General features: G+C 39.9%; 1 protein-coding gene across 10 annotated transcripts in view; it reads left to right on the top strand.

Annotated features, from left to right (window-relative positions):
- LOC131692520 (high affinity cAMP-specific and IBMX-insensitive 3',5'-cyclic phosphodiesterase 8) overlaps window positions 1–25,056 on the top strand; it is a 591,531-nt gene that overhangs the window by 488,108 nt on the left and 78,367 nt on the right. The window lies entirely within an intron of this gene.

Here is a 25,056-nt window from a genome sequence, read left to right on the forward strand (position 1 = left end):
TAAAAGAGAAAATCCGTTTACAACCTAATTACCGAGATTTGATAAGATATTACGCTCTCGGCTGTAACTTTTAAACTCTTGATTATACATATACCGTAGGTCACGTGAGTAATTGTACCGTTATTATACCGGATTTGATAACGAGGACCATTGTGAGCCAGAGGATTATTACTATCAGGTTTTTCATTTGATATTTTAGTACAAATAAAAACAACGCAATGATCAAGAAACTACAAGTTGTTACCCGTGTCTCAATTAGACACTTTCCGATAGCATCACAACCGAACCGTCAACCACGGTTAAATTCAGATCATTTTTGTAGACGCACAATACAAAAAAATACCATTTCCTAGAAAAACATAATTCATTGCAATTGCAAAATTGCAGCTTTAGTTCAAATTCTAGAACCTACTTTGATGTTGGTAAAATTTGGGCACAGAACAAAGGAGGCTATTAGCTAATTCTTTTTACCAAGCCACAAACTCGCTATTTTGGTGTAAGACAACTTAAAGCTGAAAATTTTTATTGTTATTGATCGCGTTTACATTTCAAATAGTGGTACCGTCATCGGAAGCTACTTTACGCCAAAAATAGTATATTTTGTACATTACACTCACTAATTAAGATCACACAACTTCAAAGTGGAATACTGTTTGATGTTTTACATATGGCAAAAGTACCTCCACGGACAGTAGAAAGAACTTTTGGAGCTCTTCATTTATTATTAAAGATTGTGCTCGTTAAATTAAAAGGGTATTTTCAAAACCTGCATAATGCGCTGCCAGGAACCTTGTTTTGTAGAGTCAATAGGTCTTACAACGAAAAACAGCAAGCAAAGAAAACACTGTTCAAGATATACTTTTTCAGTGAGCCTTATGAATTAGACAACCTTGGTTTGGTATTTTTCGCAAAGTAGTTTTAATTAATTATCCTCCAGGGAGAGATATGTGAAAGAAATGCGGACAAATTGGCAACCTTCAATTTCATTGCAAAAATTTAGCGGTGCTCCCAAAAAGAAGTAGACTGGCTCAAGATGGCGTCTCCGCATATCTCTCCCTGGAGGATAACTTGTCTATCGAGCCTGCTGTTCAACGTTGCGTTAGAATGTGTAATAAGGAGAGCGGGCATAGGCACGAGTGGCACGATCTTCAGGAAGTCCGTCCAGCTTCTTGGCTTCGCCGACGACATTGACATAATGGCACGGAACTTTGAGGCTATGTCGGAAATGTTTCGAAGACAAAATACATGAGAGGAAGAGGTTCTAGAAACGACAATGTGGACCTCCCATCCCGAATTCGGATTAACAGCGACGAAATCGAGGTGGTTGACGAATTCGTGTATTTGGACTCAGTGGTAACCACCAATAATGATACCAGCAGAGAAATTCAGAGGCGGATCTTAGCGGGCGTCCCTTGTTTGGACTCCGGAGGACGCTCCGATCGCACCAAATTCGCCTCCGCACGAAGTTGATTATCTACAAGACGCTGATTAGACCGATGGTCCTCTACGACCACGACAGCAGCTGGTGCAACTCATGGCGAATGAACCATGAGTTGCACCAGCTGCTAAAAAAAGAACGATCCATCGCGCATACCGCAAAAATAGAACGTTTGCGGTGGGTTGGACACGTCGTAAGAATGTCGGGCGACCACCCGGTTAAGTTGTTTTTTTAGGGGGACCCTACAGGAACAAGAAGACGGAGAGCACAGCGAGTACGGTGCATCGACCAGATAGAGGACGACCTGCGGACCCTTCGAAGACTGCGAGGCTGGCGACAAGCAGCAATAGACCGAATGGAGTGGAGACGGCTTCTGCATACAGCAATCCTCTGGATCATTTCAGACAAAAATGCTATTGGGACCATGTTATTATTAATTATTATATTTAAATATATAAAACCTCTGATGAGATAATTTTTGTTTATTAAGGCATTAATCATGAGGTTTTTTGCAGAGTTTGTGCAAACAGTGGAAAACCTCACACGGTCTTATGATGCCAGCAATCAGTTCTTGTTGTTTCTCTGGATTAAATGTTTCATGTGCGTCAGTTTGTTTACTATGTTCACCCTTATTTTTTCCTAGAGATACCAATCCCTGCTGCCCTTTCTATCATTACAAAACGAATTGCTTCAATTCAAATTATCGATTGCTCATTTTTTTCAAAACAGTCAAACTAGTACACCCAAAGCATACCCGGTAAGAATCACTTACATTAATGTAAGGTACGCCAACTCAAATTGCAAGAGTTCTAGTCATGTGCAAAAATTGCAAGAAGCTTCCTAACATGTAATGCAAGAAACAAAAAAAATTAATTTTGTCTATGTATTAGCGATATATGTGGATGAGTGACCAATACATTTTTGACAAACAAGACTGCTAGCATTGAAGAACGAACCCGCACGGGCAGATCGCTAACCAACACTTTATACATCTACCCATGCTATCAGATAATTATGGGTGGATAAAAGTGATATATAAACACTTGGTGATTTCACGCTTAATGAAAAAAGTAGGAGATGCACTCAGATTTGAACTCATGCTCTTGCACATCGTAGTACTGACTATGAGCACTGCACCATTCTTGCACATGAGGACATATGACCTGATACTTCTAGGAAATCAGATTCCTAGATTAGAGCCGCTAAAATGACCTTTTTTCTACTTATGCTATGACGACATACACTCGTTTAGTCTTAAAATGGTATTTATAAGTGGATGAGTGTGATGATTTCGCTTGCCTCCTCCGCCGGCTTTTCAGCATCGACAATGGCGCATTTTGCTTTGTATCATTTTCTCACTGTTATTAATATCCTGTTTGTATGTATGTGTTCGGAACTAAACCTGACCAGCAAAAAAAACCTGTTTAAATCCACCTAGCGGAGTAATTGTGCATTTCTCAATAATGAATACTAGGATTTCATCGTTGTTTATATTCATTGTAAACTTTCAAATGTATATATTACATTTTTATGATTCGTTGCTTGACAATTATATACAAGAAAAGAAATCAATATTCGAGTTCTAAAATTTTGTAACAGGGAAGGGGCCAAATCAAAAACTTGAACCATCACAACCAGTAATCGGCGGTCTGAGACTTAGTTTAGTCGTCTTGATCAGCTGGTGGGAGAAGAAAGATAATGTTCGTAAAATGTGTAGGAAGGGTTCTTTATGCCCAAATGGACTAAACACCACACATTGTTAACGAAAATTTTTCTAAACAGCCAAAATGTCCCAAAATGTCTATTTTTGCCAAAAAAATCTTTTTCGAGGGTACATCAAATCTTGACGTTTCATGCATTTTAAAGATGTTTGACAATTCGATATCTGAGATTTCATGGGTTCCAATTTCATGGGGTCTGGGATATGTGATCGGACGGTTCAGTCTATATTCCAGAGCCATATAAGCGAAATTTTATACACATCTGTGGAGATAATATAGCTATCGTTTGGGACTAAGTTTGTGAAAATCGGCCAAATATTTACGGGAAACTACGGTGATCAATGTAGTTTTAGCGGAATTTTTTAATTTTAGCGGAATTTTTTACCTTTTTTTGGATTCATCGGTTTGAATCGGAATTTGCTTTGATGTCGGATCGGGATGGAATTTAATAGCGCGGATAAAAAACCCTTCATTTGAGACTAAGTTTGGTCGAATCAGCCAAACCATCTCCGAGAAAACGATGTGACTGTTATTCTGACTTTGGATAATTTCGCCGGGACTTCCGGAACCGATTATGGTGGCCAATGTTGCCAAAAAGACTTTGAATCGCTGTTAGTGACCTAGTGCTACAATTCACCTTTATACATTCGTTGCAGAATTTGTTAAAATCGGGATTTGCGGCGTGATTGTACTCATCATCCTGTAATTCCGGAACCGGAAGTCGGATCCATTAGAAATTCAATAGCAGCCGATGGGAATGTTGTACCTTTCATTTGAGACTAAGTTTGTGAAAATCGTTTCAGCCATCTATGAGAAAGTGAATGAAAATGTGGTCACATACACACACATATACAGTATACACACACGAAACAGAGTAAGGAGAAGCAGATTGGAGTGGAGAACATGCCAGTTCCCATGACTCCAAAGAGGACAAGTTCCTGGTCAGGAGACGAAAGACCAGGCGGGCCAAAGAGGCAGACGCTCGAGGACGCTGTTGTTGCCGAAGAAAAGGACACCACCCGACAGGGAGAAAGCGTGAGTACCGTTGTATGTCGAAAGGAAAAACACAGGAAACTGTAAAAAAGAAGGTGGAGTGAAAAGGGGAGCAGAAGACAAAAGGAAAACCCTCGGTTCGTCAGAAGGCGCCTAAAGGAGAAGCCGTGCTCGTCAAAGCAAATGACGAGACTACGTACGCAGCACTGCTCAAAAAGGTCAGAGAGGACCCGGAGCTGAAAGATTTGGAGGAAAACGTGTTAAGAGTCAGGCGTACCAAAAAAATGAGATGCTCTTCGAGCTGAAGAAGAATACTACGACTAGTAGCTCTGCCTTGCAGGAGACTATAACTAAATCAATGGATGGAAAGGCAGAAGTTAAAGCCTTAAGCCCGGAGATGGTAATTGTGTGCAAGGACCTTGACGAAATAACGACGAAAGACGAGCTGAGAGGTGCTATGAAGCAGCAGTGCAAACTGGGCGAGGTGCACATGATGATCCGGTTAAGGAAGGGATACGGAGGAACGCAGACAGCGATGACTCGTTTACCGGTAACCGCTGCAGACAAGGCACTGGAGGTAGGTAACCCAAGTAACACTTGAAGTTTTATAGCACGCTACAACTCCAATCTAAGTTTTATGAGAGGCTATAAAACTACCATAAAACCTAAATTGTTACTAGGGAAAGTTACAGTTGGATGGTCGAGATGCCTACTGAGAGCCGCCCCACGAGTAAATAAACAAGCGGGGAAATGCTTCAAATGTTTAGGCTTTAGACATTTAGCAGGGGCTTGCAAAGGCCCGGACAGATCCGGGATGTGCTGGAAAAGCGGAGAGATGGGCCATCTTGCGAGAGACTGCACGCAGAGGCCGAAGTGCTTGCTTTGCACCCCAGCGGAAGGAAACGACCATCAGACGGGTGGCTTTAAATGCCCAGCCTACAAGAAGGCGACTGCAGGCCAACGGTGATGGAGGTGACCCAGATAAACATGAATCACTGTGATACCGCACAACAACTGTTGTGGCAGTCTACGACAGAAACTATGTGCGATGTCGCTTTGATCACAGAGCCTTATCAAGTCCCCCCTAATAACGGTAACTGGGTGGCGGATAGATCAGGAACCGCTGTGATACAAGTAATGGGAAGATTCCCCATCCAAGAAGTGGTAGAACGTTCATACGAGGGTTTCATAATAACCAAAATCAACGGCATCTTCGTATGTAGCTGCTACTCTCCTCCAAGGTGGACAGTAGAGCAGTTCAGCCTAATACTGGAGCAGTTAACCGAGCAGTTGATAGTTCGGAAGCCGGTAGTCATTGGTGATGGCTTCAACGGCTGGGCTGTGGAATGGGACAGTAGAATAACCAACACAAGAGGGTGTATCCTGCAGGAAGCTCTAGCGAAGCTAGACGTACGATTATACAATGAAGGCTCTATTAGCACATTTCGGAGAGACGGAAGGGAGCCTATCATCGACGTCACATTCTGTAGTCCCTCATTGACGGCGAACATGGATTGGAGAGGATGCGAAACGTATACGCATAGTTAGTGACCACTAGGAGATCCACTACCGTATCGGTCAACGGAACCCTGCTGCAGTACGGAGAAGAAAAACCGGTGAACGAAAGTGGAAGACGAAAGCCTTGCATAAAGACCTCTTCGTTGAGGCACTTCGACTGAACGGCAAGACCGAGAACGTGGTTGACCTAACAAAAAGGATTGTGACAGCTTGTGACGCCACAATGCCGCGAAACCACACAACAAACGGCGTCCAGCTTACTGGTGGAACGAGACGCTTAGTACGCTACGTGCTGCTTGTCTCAGAGCCAGAATGCAGGCTCAGAGAGCAATATCGGAACCAGATAGATAAAAGCGCAAGGCAGCGTTTCGGGATACTAGGGCCGCTTTAAAACGGGAGATCAGATTTAGCAAGTCAGATTGCCACAAGGAGCTGTGCCGAGAAGTAGACGCCAATCCCTGGGGCGACGCGTACCGAGTCATGAGGGCGAAAATGAAGGGCTCGACGACGCCAGCCGAAATGTGCCCGAGAAAGCTGAAGATAATCGTCGATGGTCTTTTCCCGAAGCACGATCCAACTATCTGGCCACCAACACCGTACGGCGACGAAGAAGGAGCAAACACGGACGATCGGCCAGTGGCGAACGACGAGCTCGCAAATGTATCGAAGAACCTGAAATCAAAGAAAGCCCCTGGTCCGGATGGAATACCAAACGTGGTGCTGAAAACTGCGATCCTGGCATATTCGGACATGTTCAGGATGGTCTAAATGAATGCTACTTCCCCGAAATATGGAAGGTCCAGAAGCTGGTGTTGCTGCCGAAGCCAGGGAAGCCACATGTCGATCCGGCCTCGTATAAGCCCATATTTCTGCTGGATACACTTGGAAAACTACTGGAAAGGATAAAGGATGGATGCAATTCGGATAGTGCTCGAGAGTGCTGAGAAGTCATCTAAACAGAAGCGAAAAGGAGATCGATATTGCGCTGTGGTCACGATAGATGCGAAGAACGCGTTTAACAGTGCCAGCTGGGAAGCCATCGCTGCAGCGCTGCATAGAATGAGAGTTCCCGACTATCTATGCCAGATCCTGAAGAGCTACTTTCAGAGCAGAGTGATGCTGTACGAGACGAGCGAAGGGCAGAAGTCATTGCGTGTCACAGCCGGCGTTCCTCAGGGCTCCATTCTCGGTTCAACCCTTTGGAACGGGATGTACGATAGGGTCTTAACGCTGCAGCTGCCTAGGAAAGTGAAAATCGTGGGTTTCACCGACGACGTGTCCTAGCGGTGATAGGTGAGATACTTAAAAAAGTGGAGGTATCGGTGTCGGAGTCAATAGGCGCGATCGAAAGCTGGATGAACGGGGTCAAGCTGCAAATAGCTCACCACAAGACGGAGGTGTTGTTGGTTAGCAACTGCAAAGCGGTTCAACGGATGCAACGGATAGTCGTGATTGCATCGAAGCGTGCGGTTAAACAATTGGAAGTGATAATCTTCGACCAGTTGAGTTTCAACAATCACGTCGACTATGCCGGTGAAAAGTCGGCGAAGACAACGAACGCAATAGCGAGAATCATGCCAAACTTTGGCGGTCCAAGAAGCAGCGCGAGACATCTGCTATCTACTGTTTCGTCATCGATACTTCGATATGGGGTGCTTCCTGTCTGGGGTGCTGCGCTGAAAACTAAGCGGAACTGTGAAAAGCTGAACAGGACATTCCTGCTGATGGCCGCACGAGTCGCGAGTGCTTACAGAACAATTTCGTCGGAGGCAGCATGCATTATCGCTGGGATGGTTCACATCTGCATCACTCTGGCTGAAAACGTGGAATGCTACCAACGGAGAAGTGCACGTAATACAAGGAGACTGGTCGCTCGAACCGGACGGATTCGTTGGATAAATGGCAGCAGAAGTGGTACGATGCGGAAAAAGGAAGGTGGACCCACCGACTCATCCCAAATGTGTCGGCTTGGGTGCATGGAGATGTGAACTTCCATTTGACGCAGTTTTTGTCCGGGCACGGTTGCTTCCGGAAGTACCTGCATAGGTTTGGACATGCTTCGTCACCCCTTTGCCCGGAGTGTATGGACGTGCAAGAGACACCGAAACACGTGGTCTTCGAATGCTCTAGGTTCGAAGAAGTCCGAAGGGATATGCCTGATATAACACTGGACAATATCGTCGAAGAGATGTGCCGCGATGAGTATATCTAGGACATTGTCACCAGTATACTCTCCGAGCTGCAGGGGAAGTGCCGAAGGGACCAACAAAGTAGCGTCATTAGCTAGAATGCCGCAGTAGAATCACAAATCGGGTTTCGGGAGAAATTCCGTCGCCGGGTATCTCTCCGTCGGTGTAGACTGGGTCCACCGCCGAGGACCAGTTGAGTAGTACGCGACGTTGCAGGGTTCGGGTTGTCGGGACACCCGTTAACCGGACGTCAGGCTTCACCGGAATCGCCGGACCGACCTCGACACCAGGTAGCTCGTGAGTAGGCCGCCGGGGATTACACCGAGTAGATCGCGTCGAATAGCTGGCAGTGGGTCGTTGAGGCGCCAAGGAACTGGAAACTACGCTTCACCCAGAATCACTAGATGGAACTCAGCACCTCTTGGCTGGCCTGTTGAGTAGGCTAGGTCCACCGCCGGGACTAGACTGAGTAGACGAAGCGGGGAACTAGATGGCTCACGGAAACCAACATTGGTATCGGGAGCAATCTACGGTAGAGGGGAATTCACGGTAGGGTAGCTTCGCCGCCGTGGACTACCCAACATAAACGTGACGAAAAGGGGAGCTGAGGGTAGTTCACTGCTAGATAATATAAGCTAGGAACTAAATGGCTCAAGGAAGCGGGTAGAAATTTCTCCGTCGGGGAACTATCGGTCGCAGTAGGGGGGCGGTATTCGAGTAGATCGTGATAAGACTTGGAGCTGAATGACTCACGGAAACAGAGCTAAATGGCTCATGGATCTAAACGGCTCACGGAGACGACAGCTAAAATAGACGACGTAATAGATGGAGATTAGAAGCAAGAGAAGAGTCGAGAGTTAAATCATAGCTCAAAGGTCGAGCCATTTCATGGGTCAAGCATAACCAGCCCCCAACGAAGTAATACCTTGAAGTAATTTCGTGGCGAAGAAGAGCGGAAAAAGAGTAATTAGGAATGCCTAACGAATACCAGAAAAGTTCTGCACATGTAAGGAACGGCATGTCTCTTAAGCTCCAAAAAAGTTTTGCTATGTTCAAGGTAACCAAGAAATTTGGAGCCATTTTCCGAATTTCAAAAATGATTTTTGCCATCATTGAATTTTTAAACCGACAATACAGTAACTGTTGTTAATCGAACTTGAGCTTCTATGACCACCCTCGGTTGCAATTCCGGTATTGATCTGGACTAGCTGAAATCGCACAGAAAATCAAATATTGATAACGCCTGGGAGCAATAAACCATCCTCCATTGTACAATTTCTGGCATTCCCAAGTTGATTTCGATTAATACAGACTCCAGCCATCCCCGAACGTAGATCGCAGCAGGAAAGGAAAGGATTGTTAAGTAGCCGCTAGGCGACCAAAAAATACTCAAAATACGTTTAAGAAATATCGTTACGGACTTACGGTGAATAGAGAGGCAATGTCTAGAAACTTTGTTCAGCAAAATATATTCTACAGAATGAAAACTGGTAAAAGGAAAAAAGTATGATAATTTTTAAAAAATCGATCGTAGTGCACAAACTATTAACATTATTCGCGAAGATAATATGAAATAATTTTGAGCGGCCTGAAATAGGCATTAACTGTGCAAAAAGCGTTAACTTTGTATTGCAGCAACTTCACGCGCGTGTTTTTTGTTCCCCTTTCCTGTCAGCATACGGCCACAGCGACATTGACGAAAATCCTAGCCGATTTTGGCCAATGTCGCTTCCACTCGAAACAAAACTAAACCAGGCTCTAACCTCAACCACTGTCAACACAGTTGGGATTCAACTGACAGCGATTGAGATATGTATGCTGAATCTCAATCCATGGCTGGCACCATCAATTTAAGTTCTTTAATGTCTTTTATTGCGTAAAGCAACCCTTTTCAATGGTTTTTCTACGACGACAAGAAAACAAAAAGTTGCAATTGTTGTTCCCAAAGCGAAAATTTACTTTTTATGAAATTCAGCTTAGTATGCCATCGTTGACGAGTTGATTCCCGTGCAATGAAATAGAATGAAATTAGACTCCTATATCGTCAACTGTGGAACCTTACTAAGTAAGTTTTTAACAATATCCGGTAAATCGTCAGAAATATCCTTAAAAACCTTACACGAGGTTGGTCATCAAAGTACAACAACGCCAACTTCCGCTAACTCCATGAACTGAAAAATTTCCGTATCAAGCTCAGAGTATGTTCGGGAGAAAATGAAAGTCTAAATTTATCCAAAAAAAATCTGATCTGGTAGGCGATTTGAGGCTGTGGTAATACGGTTCAACTCTATTTTGGCGAGATTTGGCGTCCAACCACTGTGGCACCAGGCATTCAATGACGTCATGTACCCCACAAATCCCAAAGATGTCATAATTTGTCATCCTCCGCACCTAAAGTGCATCACATTTAACGCTCACCGACGTCAAAGCAAACCTGAAAATCAACTGAACATAAAGAAAACAACATCCACTTTTCGGGTGTTACTACCATGTGCGCAAAGCCACCAAAGTACCATTTAAAAAAAAATTATCTAATCTTAGCCAGGTCCCACTCAAGCAGGCTTTCCTTCTCGAAGCACCCGATCCGGTTGTGCGTCTGTCGAGAGCGCTGGCGAAGGGGAATCGCTTATCACTTGTACGAACGTCACCAAGCCTCAAGTCTTGAGACTTGGGCAGTGTATTGATTTTATGGCAGAACCGATATGAGCCCAGTACACTGTAAAAAGTGTGAACTAATGTTTCAAATCGTCAAAAATTACATGACGTGAAAAAAAAGGATTTTAATTTATCACACCGCGCATTGGAAAACCATTCGAAAGTACAATTTGAAACTATTTTCACCGTGTCATCAGGAATAATATGTTTTATTATTCTTTCAAAAAGATCGCCACAACTCAACCCGAGCTGCTTGGGAACGGGTATAGTATAGTGAGGGCAGAGATATCAATGTCGAAATGGCAGCTGATAATAGAATTGACAAATAACACTGCCGTGTGTTGAATGGAATCCACAACCCCGGGCGCAGGTTCCTGAATTTTCAGTCAGTAGCGGACCGGCTAACCAGACTGGAACAAATTAGATTCAACGCGGCGATAAGGTGTTTGCATAGTTGCAAAAAAAATTGTGTTGACTTTTGTTTTAACCTACGTGACTTCAGGTGGTCCAACGCATCAATTCGGTCTTATGTAAGAGTGTGACGGGGGTGTCGTGATTTCGTGCGCGAAGAAAAAAAAACAGTTTGGAGTGACTAAGAGGAAACGTTTTTAAATAGGTCACCAGGTGCAAGAAAAGTGCAAAAAATAAAGCGAAAAGGTGATCTAAAGCAAGCACGGTATCAGTTTGACGTAGAGTCAATCCGTTAGGGTCAAGGTTATAAAAGTGAAGTGATGTGAACAAGAACCTTCGGGTCAAAAGTTCAGTGAATAAAGTGAAAAGGGAACTGACAACCTGGTTGTGGGCAAAATAAATCAACGACCACAAGTCCTACACTAATTGGCAGGTTGTTCGTTCGTGTACATGGTTCCAAAGTGATGCGGGTATTCGTTTGCAACGGTGAAGGTGGACTATGTATATACTTATAGGTTCATTCGTCCTGTATTTGAGCAGAAAAAGTGAACGATAAATTAGACATAATGAATTCAAATTCGGTCCAGCGAACACAACATTGCTATGGTACCCGAAGCGTAATTAGTTGACCGGTCGGGGCAAAGAGGCTGACGGAAAATTCTTCCAATTCTTGCCGTGATAAAACAGTTGTGATGTTGATTATTCGATTCACGGGGTTACGCTAAAATTAGAGACACGATGTGAATTCATGGTAGTGTCGCACCTCTGCTCATTTATATCTAATTAGAATTTGGTTGAATTCTGTTGAATTAACATAATTCCTAGAGGCTCTTGTCGAGCTGGAAATAGTCGGTGAATTGGTGGTAAACCTTTTTCGATACGAATTTTGAATGTTGATGTAAGACAACCGAATTATTTTCTCATCTTAGGTCACCAATAACGAAATTCGTTTTCATGAACTTTGAAAAAAGTAATGTAAAAACTTTTGTTCACATTAAAGCATATTTTGTTGAAGTTAAGATCGCTTTCAGTTAAGTGTTATGTACAGACCAGAGTTGCCACATTTGCATATTTTTCTGAACTATAACAAATTGGTTTATCCATTCTTTGACAGATTTGTTTGCTCAGATGACAACTCTGCACAGTGTTTTTTTGCCAAAATAAAGAGAACTATTAATTACGCCTAAATTGCCAAATTTGGGTCAATGACGCTTTCTGAGAAATTTGTGTACATTACAAGCTCTTCCATATGTTGTTGTTATTTTATTGATTAGGGTAAGGTGGGGCCAATCCGACCGTTGGGTAAACCCGACCCCCTCCGTTATCGAAAATCGGAAACTTTACGCGAACTAATATCAATATTGTCGTGTAGAGCATCGAAAATAATCATAATGGTGGTATGACAGCATTTTATTAGTCTACATTGAGATGCTCAAACGACAACAAGTGTGTTTTTACAACTTTTGATTGATTTATTATTTGGATTATATCGGCTTTAACCTAAAAGTCATTCGCCTCTTCGGGTTAGAAAAATCTCTAACCGTATGTGCGGGGTTGGGACTTGAATCCAGGTGAGCTGCGTACAAGACAATCGATTTACCAACTACGCTAACTTTTGATTTGATTTTTGTGCATCATTGAGTACAGATAGATAGATGAATTTAGTCCAACTTTTTCATATTTTTTTTTAATTGCATCGTAATGAAAAATGACGCGGTGGGGCAACTCCGATCTCTAAATAGTGGGGTAAAAACGACCGCTTTTTGGCTAAAAAAAATGATCATTTATCAAATTGAATTATATTTGTATTGTCATTATTTACTATTTTTTGCATATTGGTTCATAATTACAAACGAAATACCCAAAAACTTGATAAATATAGTATTCGTCGAGCAATTGCTCCGATGTAAATGGAAATATCTTTACGTGCTACTGCTCGTGATTTTGACATTCCAATATTGACCATTCCATTTGCATTCTTCATGTTACAATTCAATAACATAACATTTATCATTGAAAAACCATAAAATTTGGGTAATATCTGTACTAAATCAACCAAAAACATAGGCGGTCGGGTTTACCCAGCAAAAACGTTTTCATAAAACGCTTGTATCTCAAAGTTTTCTCGAGATGCGAGTAAAATGCTATAGCAGTTGGCCCGAAGTTTAACCTTTGATTTGGTATATAAAACGACTTGATCCGATGTAAAATGAGCCTTTTACAGCCAAAACCATTTACTAGGTCGGATTTGCCCCACCTTACCCTAATAACCCTAAAAGTGAGATATATATTTACCAGCTCTCTTGCAAGTGCATATATTAAAATTATGTCTTCATCAAAGTTGTAGAGTAGGGCATTGCAAAAAAAAATTTTTTTTTGAATTCTCAAAGGCCCCCCCTCTCATATTGTGACAAATGTCAAAGTAAGCTCAGATGCCAAATTTCACATCATTTGGACAATTTTAGACCCCCGCCCACTTCACTTGAATTTTTTTGAAATTGGTACTATGGGAAAATATGGAGGCAAAATACATTAAATGCTATAACTTTTGAAGTAGCAATCAGAAAATTACAATTTATGCCTCTTTTGTAAGGAAATAATATTAGTAATTGAATGGAGATAGTCTTGTTACTACGTTACTTGTTTCCTGAATGCCAAAATGACCCAGTACCCCACTTTCCCGTATTTTTCTAGAAATAAAAATATCTCCTTTCAAATACTAAATTATTTCCTTTCAAAAGAGGTATAAATTATAATTTTCTGATTGCTACTTCAAAAGTTATAGGATTTAATGTATTTTTCCTCCATATTTTCCCATAGCACCAATTTCAAAAAAATTCAAGCGAAGTGGGCGGGGGTCTAAAATTGTCCAAATGATGTGAAATTTGGCATATGAGCTTTCCTTGACATTTGTCACAATATGAGAGGGGGGGCCTTCGAGAAATCAAAAAAAAAAAGCTTGAATTATCAAAATGGACAAATTTGTGTATTACAACAATGGCTTATCTCGTGTATTTTAAAAATAATGTGGCAATTTTTGGAAAATAAAATGTTTCAAATAGTTACTGGTTGTTAAGGTGGAAACGACGATGAGTTTACGTCAGTAGTGCTTTTGCAGTATAGTAGGAGGGGGGTAAAGTGGGTCAGTTTTTTTTTTGCGTGCACGTGCGATGGTTTTTCTGCACTGATTTTGAAAAACAAGCACTCGTTGGAAAGGTTATACATCTGGTAACATTCTGGAAATCATGATTTTACACCTGTCTTAATATATTCCAAGCTCAATCCAATAAGGCGAACGAACTTTTTTCGATATTTTTCAAATCTGGGGGTACGATAGGTCACTATATTCGGGATTAAATAAAACAATGTACACGCCAAGAAATTCAACGGTTTAACTTTTATTTGAATAGATACTGCAGATTATTTAAAAATAATAACACAAATAATCCATTGACGTTATTCAGGTATGAAAAAATAGAAATTGGTAAATGTTGTAAAAACATGAAATCGCGAAAGGAAATGTTGAAAATAGTGTTTTTTCAGCACCTGCGTTTGGTTTTGTGCTTTCAAATGACTTCTTCGGTGTCCTCGTCATCGCCATCGTCATTGGTTGCTTAGCTGTGGGACCACCACGTTTACGCATTACACAGATACAATTGAGTTTTGTATGTCCTCTTCACTTCATTTTAGCATTTTTCGCACAAAATCACGCACCATTTTTCTTTCAAAATAATTCAAATTTTGCATTATAGTAGTGACTTACAGGACCCCCAAACGGCTGACCTATCGAGCCCCCAAGCATATGTTTAATATTGATGTCCGTATTTTTTTCAAAACCAAAAATATCGAAAAACCAAAACAAAATAGTTTTACGTAAGAAAAAACTCACTTGACATTTTTTGCATTAATTAAATGCAGGGATGTTATGTACTTCAGAGCAAATAAAGAGAAAAAAAACCAAACGCTCTTTGCACTTTTCATGCGAACCACCGCTCTTCTCTTTCACAATAAACCTCTTCACTCCGATGCGTGTTGCTCCCACACGTGTATTCTACTCCATGGCTGCACGCCACAAAGAGTAGAAATAAAGAGGCTCTTTAGTGTGTATCTTGGTCCCACGCGCACGTAAGTAGAGAAGGCAACCAAAAAACATTTTTAAAACGTTCTTCCGATCAAACTTTATCTGAATTGTAGTTTGATTCGCCTTCCTACCTGCTTTCCAGTGAGGGGAGACACAAAAAAGTGGCTCTTCAAGGTGACTCTGTGAACGAAATTGTGCAGCTCTTGGTGCACAGATCTTACTCTTTTTCGTTTTCAAGTGTCTCTTTGTGCGGTCGTTCTGCACATCGCAGTGTTTTTGTGCTGCTCTATTTTCAATCGGTGTATTTCGCTCTTTGTGGCTCATTTTATGAGCAAATTTCAAGCCCGATTAAATGTACTGTACTTTGAATGAAAGACATTGCGTTTTCGCAGAAAAATGCGCGAAAACATAAACGACGCCGTAACTAATACATCTAATCCGCGGTAACAGCCGAAATGACAGTCGTCAACGTTATACTCTACCATCTAATTCACGCAACACGAGCGACCTCTACACTAACATAGATAATACCATATACCTATTGGATCCCATTCTACTCTACTACAAATTGAGACTTTTGGTCTTCAGTAGATGATCACAAAAACAAATACATTAGCATCTCTGAAAACTTTATCTTGTGTTTCATACTTTGAAAAAAATTATTAACAAATATCTCACTTTAAGGGGGATTAATCACAACTATATCATCAAACTGAAGGTCTTGTATCGTCATAAAATATCCGAGAAGATATCATTGCTGTATGCTTTACAATTTTCGCCTGAATAATTTTTCGCTGGCTTTTGTCCTAAAAAAACAACTGCGCTCTGGGTAGATTTTACAATAAAAGATGCTGGACAAATAGTTGAGTTACATTTTTTGTATATATTATAAAACATATAAAGTTAAAAATAAAATAAATAATACGAATGTTAGTGTATATCTAGTATATCACGTACGTGTAACATGCTATTTTCCGTGGAGACCTTCATTCACAGCGGACAAACATTTCCTTCCTCGCCTATTGGATCTTGGAGGACGAATGCTTCACTTTCGATAGTTAATGTTGTCTTGGTCTTCGCGGCGTTTATTACTGTAGCTTATTGTTTAAAAATGTGAACCAGTTTCACAAGTGTTAATATTCCTCGCTAATAATGTTGGGTGATGGTTTGGAGGTACTGGGCGCAGCTTTTTCAGTAATCACTATTACCTGAACCGCAAAATGGGCAACAGTAGTTTTCTGCTTTTTTTCTGCATTCATTCATCCCTAGCCAATAGATGCCAAACTTCGTTGACAGATGTGCGAACATTGCAGTTTTACACTGAACTGGATCCAATGCACAAGGCAGACAAAATTCGGTAACTTTTGATTGTTGTAAATTTTTGGTCGTTGTTCATTTAAACAATCATTCAATTTTTAGAGCTCTCTTCTCTAAACTCTAAGAACTAAAAAATGCCCCATGTACCAAAAATGCAGTCGTAATCCAAGTAATAACGATCGACTTGTTGTTTTTTTGCTTCGGAGTAAGCTAAGTGAAATCTCAAGTCTATGTCTGAAGAATTTGTTCGACTACTCTATTAGACCATGTATTACAACTGACCTGACATAACATGATGACGATTACAGGCCTTATTTATGAAATATATAGAAATCCATATGATTTAACAAAATTTGTTCACTAGTTTTTATACAACACCCAGCAGCATTTGAGGCTTTATGACACTCTTGAAACCCTTCTTAAAACTTAGAATGCACTTGTGGTGTGCTATAAAACTAGAAATGCTACTTGAGAACGGGACTTACAGTAGCATACGGTTGCATTTTTCCTTTTGGTTTTCCTCTTAACTTTTTGAATGTTAGCGGTATTACGTTACTGATATGATGAAACAGTCGATCTTCATTTATCTTTCAATAAATATATACCACTTCGCTGACAGGTGGTCGCAATTCATTTAAAATCCTTGTATCTCTTGCCGCAGAAACAGACAGCGGTTCTTTAATTATATTGTCTCTTTTCGTACAAATTGTTGTTGAGTAACTTCTTTGTTAAAGGTTTCTAAAGATGTTTTGTGCACTCGCGTAATGCGGCAGACTCACAAAAAGTACATAAAGCAAACTAAGCTATGTCCATTTAAAAAATAAAAACAATCTCCATGCTCAACTATTTAACACTTTAATCAATCGAAAAAAATAATCAATGCTTTATTTGCCAGGTAAAGTTTGTTTAAAATTGCTTTCAAACCTAAACATTAAAATGACTCGAATCTATAAATATAGGCGGTACAAGTTCTTTAAAAATCAGTCGTTTATGATAGAAGAATTAGACAACTCGTCAAGTGTATGATGCCGTGACACATAATTTGCCTTATCGTTTGTCGTGTGTCCATAAATTGAGGTTACGAATTTCACAAGCGTACACTAAATTATTATACTTAACTTATTAGGTTTCAGTAGCAAAATAATGTTGTGCTTGTGCTCGGCATATTTTATTTGCTCAATCGGTATAATTCAAGAATGCTCATGAAAATATTCAAGTAAAATACCCCTACATAGTTCTACGGGTTTTAACCTAAGGGCTCCGTTCGAATATTCAGAAACAACTAAAGTACGATTTAGAACGTTTATAACTTTTCTTGTGTTGGAAATACTTAAGCTTTGCACGATTTAGTCTAAAAAAATTTCACCAATTCTATATAAAATTTCAAAATATGTATATCAAAAAATCTTTCCTGAACGGCACGAAAATTGTAAAATTCCCCAACCTATCACGGACAGAGCCGTCAATACCAAGCACAACTATCTTATAAATTTTAGATGCTAATCCGCTATTTTCAAACTGTACAGCAAAATCGGTATACTAAGAAGACAATTTTGGGATTATGCAATATTAATTCCCGGAAGCGAAAAAAAGGGGTTGAACCAATTTGTGCATTGATAGCACCAGACCTAACTTAAATTATGTTTGATTTTTGTGTTATTACATTTCGCAATGCAACTCTATTCAACGAATAAACCCAGAACACAGAGAACAGACGTCCATCTTCAGCATTCAACTTGTCTAAAGATACCTAACGTTTGCAAAGGTAGTTGGAATATCTCCACCAGATGCGCTACTGTCGTCATGTTTTTTAGTTGCTGAGTTCGACTGAATTAACAGCGGCATACTACCCCTGATCGCATAGTTGTCCCGTTTTCAATGGGATTTCCTATCTTCATGGGACTGATATGCGATCATAGGCAGTATACCTCTACCCAGTCAAACCATTCCACAACCGGTTCGGACTTCTGAGTGAATTCAGAATGGATTACAGCTCAAATGCATCAACCGCTTGAGTCGGAATCGGTTGTTTCCTTTGAGCCAGATTCTATACTGACTTCATTCAGGATTTCGAACCGGTTCCAGAATGGATTTCACGGATCATTGGTTTAAGTAGATGTGACGGCGCTAGTGCTTCATTCAAAAGTTTACACAAAGTTTATTAACATATTTGTTCGATCATTGATGTCTGTTCTCTGTGCCCAGAAGCTCTGTCAAGAGAAGGTATTTTTCGTTAGAGTGTACTAGAAGGTATCATCAGCGTAGGCCAGTTTATACTGAACGCCACACAGTAATTCAGCATCATTGACGAACAGCTTAAACAGCAATGGTACTATATTACTGCCTTGTGAAACTCGCTGAGCCCAAGCTGCTGCTCTCAACAAAATCTCTTCCGCTCAATGGTTTCACAAAAATTATTTTTACACTATAAAGTACAGCTCCCACACATTCCCTTTGTTGATGGGTTTGAGGGTATTGTAAACATCATAAAGCATTTTTGTGCATCAGTTTTAACCCTCAAATTCATACTGTTGCCAATTGGCAACATACCGAATTTTGTGATATAAAGCCTCAACGAGAGGTATATATCGTATCTAACCTGCAAAACGAGTACCAAGGAAAAATGAAATTCATGCATTTAAGGGTTAAAAAACCTCTGACAGACAATTTCTTTAAGATGGTTATTGCATTGCGCCTCGATAGTGGTGCATCGAGGAGACCACAACGACTTATGGACCTTTTTTATGTTCTGTGTTTTTTCATACTCTGCACCAGCCCCAACTAACGATCGACTATTGATTAGTCTGTGCGTTTTGGCCGACTGGAGGGTCGAAGTAGATTGGCTTTTGCTGTGGGCCGTGTTTGCAGACATTGTTCCGCAGCTTAATGACATTGTTGGTGGACACAGCTCACAGTGGGGGTCATTGTGTGTCGATTTATCGGTCCACTACATCATCATTCACAGGCTAATTGAAAAATGTAAAAGTAGAAGCCTCTTAGTGGTTGTGTTGTAACAATTGTAGTTTTTAGCACTAGTATACAATGGTTATGTGCTAGTCGTATGTCTCTCTGTGTGTGAGTGTTTGTCTGAGTATTTGTGAAAGCTGGGTCAGGGAATGGATACAGAACTGGCGTATATAATAGAATAGTGAGTAACCCTTCGTAGGATTCGTTGGTCACTTTTTTCGGTGTTCAATTCGTGCATTCGATTCGATTCGTTCGGGAAGATCGGAATGGATAAATTAAGGTACAATTAATTTACCGCCGTACGTAGATAATGGCATGAATTTTTTTTTTAACAGAACGCAATTGTTGCTAATGGTAAATAAATATCATTTTGCTGGCATTTAGACGAGTTCAAGTAGTTTGATTGCATGTTACATATGTTCTTTTCTTCTATTTAATTATTCTGTTTTTGTTGTACTTCTAGTAGTTGCTTTTCCACTACCCATGTGTACCAAAAATAATATCCATCAATTTTTACGCTGCTACTTGATTTCTTTCCTTTTTCCTTATTCGGCATGACATTTTTCCTTTTATTACTATATCTTTAATAAAATTCATACTAACAGTCATTAAGGCAAAAATCTACTTATTCTGTCATATACACTCATAATCTCTCTCATTCGAAACGTACAAACGCCCGTGTCCTATACGATAACACAAACCTGATCACAAACGCGAACATGCGACTGCAATCATATGTATGAATGACGCTCGCCATCTCGCCAACATCACAACACCCCGATAATTAAATTAAACTTTTAGCACCTATAAATTTACAAACACGATCTAACGGACCTAAATGACTATGTTTAACAAGGTCCTAAGTAAAACAAAAAAAACACGATCTCGAGCATTAACCCACTGCCAGGCCCGATGACAGGGGGTCAGCCGGGGCAATCGCCTCGGGGCCCGGGTCCTGTTTGATGGCCCGCATGTTTACCTGAAAGTAAAGCTGAATGGACGGAAGATTAAATTGTTATATGATGAAAGCGAAACATTTGAAAAACATGGCATTTTGAGTTGATAATGTGAAAGTTTGAACTCTTCTTGTGGATATTTTAACTTTCTTTGATTTATAACGTTTGTTAAAAAAAATTATTCTTAAGGGAGTTGTCTAGTTTATGTACAAGGTCAAAAAGCGAGTTTTTATTGCTTGAATTGACATAATATACTACCAAATATTTGGAAACCAATTCAAGTCATTAGTTTCTTTGCTGGTGGTACCGATCGTTAGTTTGGAGACACTAGGCACGTTCGTTCCTGTCAGATCCATAGATATTGGTTTTGTAGTCGTTTGTGGTGTGGAATAACATAATAGTGTGCTGTTTATGGTTATAGTAGGCGGACTTTTCTTAGCTGTTTCTACACAAGGTTTTCCGTGGTGGAACATCTTTTTGCAGAATTTGCACATATCGTCGCTGTTGTGCTATCTTATGACAAACGCCATTTTGGGGTAAACTGAGTTAGATATGCAACATTACTAATCTGAAAATTCTCTACAAAATGGCGTTTTCAGAATTTTGAAATTTTGCTTGGTTACTGAGGTATAGCAAAAAAAGTGATGAGAAATTGTCAGTTTTTTGCTTTAAATCACTGTATCTTGGGATTCGCTTAAGTAATGTAAAAGTTTTAGATGTTTTTATATGTAAAAATGTCTGAGGAACACAATGGCATAATAATTTTTAAAATAAAAATAGGGGAACATGGGGAGACTTGACCAGGTTTTCAGCTAAAACTGCCTAAATCTCTAAAAAAAAGCCTTCAATCCCTCAAAAGTCATTCAGATATAATGCGCAAAGTTATTGCGCGTCTTCATGATTTTTTGCAGAATTTTTAATTTAATTTTTGAAAAGTTACAAAAGTTTTTCTGTGATCATTTTTTCTGGTCAAGTCTCCCCATTGCGGGGAGACTTGACCAAGGCGTGGGGAGACTTGACCAAGAGAATTTTGAAAAATCATAACAAAAAATAATGACATAAAACATACTGTAATTATTTTTTCCCTATTGTCGAGATCCTTAGGTAGCAGTAAAAAATATAAAAGAGTTGCATTTGATAAATTTTGATTTTTTTTAATGCATTTCTTTTCAAAGATTAACTGTACTGCTTGCATTGCATGTTCACACGTCACGAAATCAGTCCTACTATTGCTAACTTTGTTTACAAATATTAAAATATAAAGACTTATGTTTGGGGTGGGATTTTTTTATGGCGTGATTAACATTAACAGTAGATACCAAAGCTTAATAAATATTAGGAATTTTGTATCTTTCTTCAGCTGATCGCCACTTGGTCAAGTCTCCCCATAAAATCTTGGTCAAGTCTCCCCAACATTAGTTATTGCGTTCAATGTCATGCAAATTCTAGTAATAACTATTCCAATGTTCCAGTTTATGTAAAATCATTTCACTGCTTCACAAGGATTAAGATGGTATATTAGTACATTAATAGTAATTAGTAGTCGAGTAGATATGTCCATACAAAGTTTGATAAAAAATTACATCATTTAATTCAAATTTATTAATCACGTAATATTTTCTGTAAGGAAAAGATTTTTCATTCCAAACTTTTAAAATTACCTTAACGGATCGAAACAAGTATAAAAATATTTTTGAAAAAAATTTAAGAATCGAATAGAAGACGCCATAGCCGAAAATAGAATTTTGCGCTTGGTCAAGTCTCCCCATGTTCCCCTACATGTATTGCGATAAATATGCAGTTTTACTTTTAAATTGGCAATATTTCATGTTTGGCAACACTGTCATTAAAAATTACTATTTTTTCTAGATTGCTTGCTCAATTTCTTTCAAAATTCATCTCATCGATTGTTTCTAGGCCGAATAAAGCCGAATGTATTAATAAAAGTTAATAATTGATGCTTTTTTTCTATGGAAAATTTTCCATGCACAATTATGACAGGCCATACAAATTTTGCCATCAATACACGCCTACGACACGTGTAAGTGCGACTTTTGTTTACACTTATAGTGAAAACTCGCAACATAGTCAACCGAACTTCAAGATTTAATAGTTTAATACAGAATAGATGGAAGCATTAATTGTCTTCTTTGAATTGTTTTTACCATTTATAAGATTCAAGATATTCAATCTCAAACTTTAAAAATCGTTTTTCTCGAAATGTGCTAAATGGCGCTTGTCATAAGATAGCACAACAGCGACGATATGCATCTGCCCTGAGTACATCACCAGTGCTGTCTGATTGAACGTTCCATTTTCTGTCGATTTGCATAAAATGGTTTCGTATGAAGGAATTGGTTTGTTCGGAATCATTCTCACCACACGAACAACGGTTGAAAATGTTCCTCGATATTTCGGCTGTTATGGAATCCACTTCTCCGTATCTTGACATAAATATTGTAATCTTGGTATCTGGGTCGCACGGAGATAAATCATGTAAGAGCTCCTCTCTAGTGCCGTTGCCCATATACATGGAGATGTTGTAGTTAACGTTGCCGCATTCGTTATTTTGCTGTATTTTGTTCAGCGAAACGTAGGACTGCTTGGTTAATGTGTGATATGGTGCATTTGCAGGCTGTTAACTTCTGCCAGATTGAGCAACATCATCACTTTTAGCAAATATTTCACTTCCCGCGTAGCTGGTCTTACAGGGCATTTCCAAAAACCAATAGCAACAAAATTCGTCTGAAGTTTTTTAACTTCTACTGTGGGCGAGATGAGAAGGTAGACTAACCTTAATTAATAGGTAATTTGAATGAATTTTTTAAATTTTTGTATTTTTTCAGCTTTTTTCCCTTAAAAATACATTATCTGCAGATAGAACGGTGATTTTCGGCCTCGTCAAATATGCTTGGAATCCTTACCTCCATAAAAGATTCGAAAATTACCTCCATAAAAGATTCGATTAGAAAATTTTCTCCGTTTTTCTTGGACATATTCAATCTTTCTTGATTTTATCATCTTAACGAGAATTACGAGTTGCGCCTGCCACCTTCTCATCTTGCTTACAACAAAAGCTGAAAACTGCTCCAGCGCTATCAGCATTTAAATCTGCCCGTGTGTCGCTTTGTCTACACCGCAGAAGAAAAATATCTTGCTCCAGCCGACTGTGTCGAACGTGAACAAAAATGAGTGACAATGAGATAGTGGCCTTACTGCGGTCAAACTGTATTTCTGTTTACCTTTCGAGATGTCCCTTTAAAGCACCTGTTCGAGAAGTGAAAAACATATATTATGTGTACTAATAGAGCCAAAGATGGCCAATGTTGACACAATACAATTGCACCATGTTAGACATAGCGTAATTATTATGTTCCAGACCATTAATCAAGCAGAAGCGTTTGTTTTTCGAAACAAAATACACTATTGAATGTGGCAACATAAAGTCAGTACCTCTGTATACGCAGGTGATGACACAATCGAGGTACGAATACACGAATTAGCTCCGTGTGCCTCTGAAACAGACCGAAAGGGTACCCGGGTACTCGTAAATTGCAAAACTTATAACTATGGCAATTTTAGCTGATTAGGGTATCACGGAATAAGAATCTGTCGAAATTAACCTGTCTAGCACGTTATCTATTTACATGAGTTGACCAAAGTCTTATAGAGACAAAGGACTCAAGAGTTCCCCATGGCCCAAGATGGACTAACTCAGGTTATTCCAGAGGAAACGCAAACAGAAAATGGTAATCGAAGTTTGCTTTACTTATCTTTGATGTGTGTTGTTTTTCCCAGGCAACTATTCATTATTTAAATTAGTTATGAAATTTGCGTTTTGACTACGTCTCATCAGAATCCGACACTAACTTAGTGACAGGACTAAGTTAGTGCCGGATTGAACCTAGCTCCAAAAACAGAGATAAAATTTGTGTTTCTGAGGAAACCCCTAGTCAAGCAGCCCCGCAAGAAAAGAAGCTCATTTTTTATGAGATCTAATGGAATCGAAGCATTTGGTTTGGCTTAGCAAGCCAATGCAAGATGCACTATGCTATATTTCTTCTTAGTGGAGAAGAATTTTGGTAAAAACTATTTTTTCTCAATTAGGGAGAAAATTGTTTAAAATCATCTTTGCGCGTGAAGAACACAAAAGCTACAAATAAATTAGTTATAGAATATGCGTTGCGACTTCGCCTCGTCAGAATCCGACAGTGACTTAGTGACAGGGCTAAGGTTATTGCTGCCACTAGGTTAGTGTCGGATTCAGATGAGACGAATGAAATCGAACACTGCTGTGTTAGTGTTCCAGACCAGAATGGCTACAGATTACAAAATCGAATTTTTCCTCGCGAAGCTACATGCTCGCCAACAGACGAACATGCAAATGCTTTTGCTTCGTTCACGCACAACTACGCCCACGATCTCGAAAACATGAAATACCACGGTGATTGAGTGTATGTTTTAGCACTAATAAACTTATAAGCGCGGTCTCCAGCGGGATCCTACAAACGCCTATGTATACGTGATAATGAATCGGTAACGTTCCGAAAATCTCTATCTTTGGTCCTAGAGGCCCGGGTTCATGCGCTCGGTTGAACCAATAAAAATGTCGCTCATATCCACTAGACAATGCTTGAGCCCTTCGCGATCATCCACGCAATCTATACTCGCGATTTCGCAAACATGATAACACCCCGGTAATAAGGCGAACGTGTCAGCATTTATTATGAAAATTCAAACGTGAACCTATAAACTCCTGCACTCGCGCGATCACGAATCGATCACATCCGCATTTCTCTATCCTTCAATT

This window comes from Topomyia yanbarensis, chromosome 3, assembly GCF_030247195.1.
Source record: "Topomyia yanbarensis strain Yona2022 chromosome 3, ASM3024719v1, whole genome shotgun sequence".
NCBI lineage: Eukaryota > Metazoa > Arthropoda > Insecta > Diptera > Culicidae > Topomyia > Topomyia yanbarensis.